This window comes from Mytilus galloprovincialis, chromosome 11 (genome assembly GCF_965363235.1).
Source record: "Mytilus galloprovincialis chromosome 11, xbMytGall1.hap1.1, whole genome shotgun sequence".
Lineage (NCBI taxonomy): Eukaryota > Metazoa > Mollusca > Bivalvia > Mytilida > Mytilidae > Mytilus > Mytilus galloprovincialis.
In genome coordinates this window covers 6,281,923-6,285,346 of record NC_134848.1, presented here as the reverse complement: position 1 = coordinate 6,285,346, position 3,424 = coordinate 6,281,923, and the positions used below count along the sequence as shown (strand labels likewise).

General features: G+C 32.5%; 1 pseudogene; it reads left to right on the top strand.

Moving 5' to 3' along the window:
• Nucleotides 1-210: 210 nt before the first annotated feature.
• Nucleotides 211-868, top strand: LOC143051554 (uncharacterized; annotated as a pseudogene).
• The last annotated feature ends 2,556 nt before the right edge of the window (nt 869-3,424 follow it).

Below are 3,424 nucleotides of genomic sequence, written 5' to 3'. Positions count from 1 at the left end.
TGTAAATGGTGTAATAACTATTTATATGTTAAACCTTTACCAGCTTCAGATTTTTTTGTTTCATTGTACTTAATACACCTATCAAAGACATTTGTTTCGTATGCTAAGTATGAAGAAGCATATTATTCCATAAGCTGGGCTCATAAACTAGGTGGCTATCCCAACCAGTGTTATTTACAGTTGTGTATATCGGTTAAAGAAGGAGCTCATAGAAAAATTGGACATTTTATTGTAAATAAAAAAGAACCTATTACACCAGATATTTTAAAGAAATTGTAATTAAATATGGTCAAGAATGTAACAATCTTATAGAAGTTAGAGTTTGTTGTATGTGTCTTATTAGCTATGCAGGGTTTTTAAGATTTTCTGAAATGGTAAATTTAAAAAGATCTGATTTAAATTTTACTGATACACATGTCTCTTTGCTCATACAGAAAAGCAAAACTGATCATTATAGAGAAGGCACACAGGTTATAATTGCTAGAACAGATACACAAACATGCACTGTTAGTATGTTGAGAAATATTTATTATTATCCAATATTGACGCATCATCTTCAGATTATATATTTAGATCTATGTATTTATGTAAAAAATCTAAGTCTTATAAACTGAGAGGTCTTAAACCTTTATCATATACTAGAGTAAGAGAAATTATATTATCAGCTCTTGATTCTATCGGTTTAGATAAGTCCAAATTTGGATTACATAGACTGAGATCAGGTGGAGCTACTGCAGCTGCATCAGCTGGCATTCATGACAGATTATTCAAGAAGCATGGTAGATGGGCTTCAGATAAAGCAAAAGACGGCTATGTAAGAGAAAATATAAAAGAAAAACGGACAGTGTCTAAAAGTTTGGGAATATAATTTTCATAACTATACTTTATATATGTATTACTCTTTGTTCACATCTCCTTGGCTTTCTCTGTCTTTCAAAAGGCTGCTACAGCTGTAGGCACACTTATCCTATTTATGTGTTGTTTTATTTATTAAATAATTTATATTCGTTCGAGTTGGCGAATTATAATAAATATATTTATTAAAGGTATTAAGTCACATGACGTTGTAACGGTCAAGTGATTGTTTACTATAAACACGTGTGTGTGTGTTTATATCAAGTAAATGAAGTGTGTTTACGTTCAATTTGATTGGATGGCATATACTCGTATTGCCAGTTTTAAGGGTATATGCCCTCATGATTTTCGTGAAAAGCATGATTAAGTATTACTTAAGGGGTTAGTTTAAGAAAATTAAGTTATTCGAAGTTTGCCTATAGTTCAACGTAGCAGCATTCGTTATTATGTTTACCCACCCACCCACCCTTTTATGAGATGGTTATCGTCAATATGAGTATTAGCCTATATTACATTATAGTAATATGAATTTTTCCTCTTTTGTAGATAGTTTTTGATTGTGTCACTGTATATTACTGTGCTATTGTATGATTGGATTGGTAGTGTGCCTGAATACTAAAGTGAAGGACTTTAGTTTGAGAATCATATTGAATGTAAAGTTAATATTAAAGGCTGCTACAGCTGTAGGCACATTTATCCTATGTATGTGTTGCTTTATTTATTAAATAATTTATATTCGTTTGAGTTGGTGAATTAGAATATAAGTTATTTTAATTTGTTTCTTGGGAAGAAGTATAAGACCTTAGTTTTTCTTGTAATTTTAATTCTTCGACTGAAGTACTTCTGTAACTAGACAGACATTAAGTTTAACATAGAACACGATACGCAAACGTTTAAACAAAACACAAATACAAGTCAAGACCAAGATAGGTTCACTTTGAATAAAATGTACTGATTGAAATCATGTTTGAACGTAAAGAAGTCGAAATTATACATGACAATGAAAATCCAAGCGTGGTATACAAATAAATAAATCGAGGGCAGAAATAAAGTTATCTTTTTAAATGCAGATATTCTAACGTGAATCTTTAAAAAAAAACCGACAAAAAAGGATCTGTTGATTCATCATTATCAATTGTTTCCTTTTTGGATGTGATGTTTCCTTGGTCCCTTCATATGGTGTCATTATTCTGTCACTGAATTTGCGTCTGTAACGGCTCCAAAGATTTAAAAGAACGCTATTTGAACAGAGAAGTAATCGTTTCCAAAACTTAGAATAAAACATAAAGAACATGCATACATAAAATTAAAATTGAGAATGGAAATGAGGAATGTGTCAAAGAGACAACAACCCCACCACAGAGTTGACAACAGCAAAAGGTCACCAACAGGTCTTCAATGTAACGAGAAATTCTAGAACCCGGAGGCGTCCTTCAGCTGGCCCCTTAAGAAATATATACTAGTTCAGTGATAATGAACACCAAACTAAATTCCAAATTGTACACACGAAACTAAAAATTAAATTAGTACACGACTAACAAAGGCCAGAGGCTCCTGACTTGGGACAGGCGCAAAAATGCGGCGGGGTTACACATTTTTGTGAGATCTCAACCCTCCCCCTATACCTCTATCCAATGCAGAAAACTAAACGCTTAACAATTCGCACATTAAAATTCAGTTCAAGAGAAGTCCGAGTCTGATGTCAGAAGATGTACCAAAGAAAATAAATAAAATGACAATAATACATAAATAATATCAGACTACTAGCAGTTAACTGACATGCCAGCTCCAGACTTCAATTAAACTGATTGAAAAATAATTATGTCTTCATCATATGAATATCAGGAAAAATCCTCCCCGTGAGGGGTTTAGTATCATACCATCATAACATATATGAGAAGAACATAACCCATGTCATGCCAACAGCTGGTTTATTTATAATAAGTGTGTTTAGTTCCAATGTAAAGACCCTATAAGTGAATCAATATTACCACGAAGTATGCAATCGTTAATGACTTGACAACAGTATCGTAACTATATCCCTTCTTAATAAGTCTATTTAAAGGTTTTGTTAGTTTCTGAGGTGAATACTGACATTTTTGTGCTTTATAAAGAATATTTCCATAAAATATTGGATGTGAAATTCCTGAACGCACAAAAAGTGCTGACTACTTGCTTGTAATACCCTCGGGGAAATAAATCTCCACCAGTAATATGTAGTGAAAAATTATCATTAGATACCTCTGTATAAACACTACTGATTTGGCTTGAAGATAATTGAATTATGCTAATCAAACAACCATGATAAAAATCGGTTGACCTCTTTCTTTCTTAATTGATTAATTAGACATGTTTTGATCGACTCTTGTCAATGAATATGTCATATATTTGTTGTTGATCCAGTTGTAGGTGCTATATTCAAAATAATGGCCGATATTTGTTTTCCAAAAAATTGCTTCCATTGTGAATGCAGTTGTTGCAGTATTAGCACCACAGCCACCACCGCCACCAGATCCACTGAATCCACATAGTTGATGGTACCAGCACTACCTTACAAAAAATGTATTAA